Source organism: Schistocerca americana, unplaced genomic scaffold, assembly GCF_021461395.2.
Source record: "Schistocerca americana isolate TAMUIC-IGC-003095 unplaced genomic scaffold, iqSchAmer2.1 HiC_scaffold_124, whole genome shotgun sequence".
NCBI classification, from domain to species: Eukaryota; Metazoa; Arthropoda; class Insecta; order Orthoptera; family Acrididae; genus Schistocerca; species Schistocerca americana.
The window spans coordinates 266,449-267,500 of NW_025725308.1; the positions used below are offsets into that span (position 1 = coordinate 266,449).

The 1,052-nt window shown below is 51.1% G+C and overlaps 1 non-coding gene across 1 annotated transcript in view; it reads left to right on the top strand.

Moving 5' to 3' along the window:
* LOC124563748 overlaps positions 1 to 1,052 on the top strand; it is a 1,910-nt gene continuing 858 nt past the window's right edge. The window contains exon 1 of the ribosomal RNA XR_006970298.1: positions 1 to 1,052. This exon is cut by the window's right edge and continues 858 nt beyond it. This is a non-coding gene — a ribosomal RNA (small subunit ribosomal RNA).

A 1,052-nucleotide genomic window follows, 5' to 3' on the forward strand; every position in this document is an offset into this window, starting at 1 on the left:
TCCCTGGTTGATCCTGCCAGTAGTCATATGCTTGTCTCAAAGATTAAGCCATGCATGTCTCAGTACAAGCCGCATTAAGGTGAAACCGCGAATGGCTCATTAAATCAGTTATGGTTCCTTAGATCGTACCCACGTTACTTGGATAACTGTGGTAATTCTAGAGCTAATACATGCAAACAGAGTCCCGACCAGAGATGGAAGGGACGCTTTTATTAGATCAAAACCAATCGGTCGGCTCGTCCGGTCCGTTTGCCTTGGTGACTCTGAATAACTTTGGGCTGATCGCACAGTCCTCGTACCGGCGACGCATCTTTCAAATGTCTGCCTTATCAACTGTCGATGGTAGGTTCTGCGCCTACCATGGTTGTAACGGGTAACGGGGAATCAGGGTTCGATTCCGGAGAGGGAGCCTGAGAAACGGCTACCACATCCAAGGAAGGCAGCAGGCGCGCAAATTACCCACTCCCGGCACGGGGAGGTAGTGACGAAAAATAACGATACGGGACTCATCCGAGGCCCCGTAATCGGAATGAGTACACTTTAAATCCTTTAACGAGTATCTATTGGAGGGCAAGTCTGGTGCCAGCAGCCGCGGTAATTCCAGCTCCAATAGCGTATATTAAAGTTGTTGCGGTTAAAAAGCTCGTAGTTGGATTTGTGTCCCACGCTGTTGGTTCACCGCCCGTCGGTGTTTAACTGGCATGTATCGTGGGACGTCCTGCCGGTGGGGCGAGCTGAAGGCGTGCGACGCGCCTCGTGCGTGCTCGTGCGTCCCGAGGCGGACCCCGTTGCAATCCTACCAGGGTGCTCTTGAGTGAGTGTCTCGGTGGGCCGGCACGTTTACTTTGAACAAATTAGAGTGCTTAAAGCAGGCAAGCCCGCCTGAATACTGTGTGCATGGAATAATGGAATAGGACCTCGGTTCTATTTTGTTGGTTTTCGGAACCCGAGGTAATGATTAATAGGGACAGGCGGGGGCATTCGTATTGCGACGTTAGAGGTGAAATTCTTGGATCGTCGCAAGACGAACAGAAGCGAAAGCATTTGCCAAG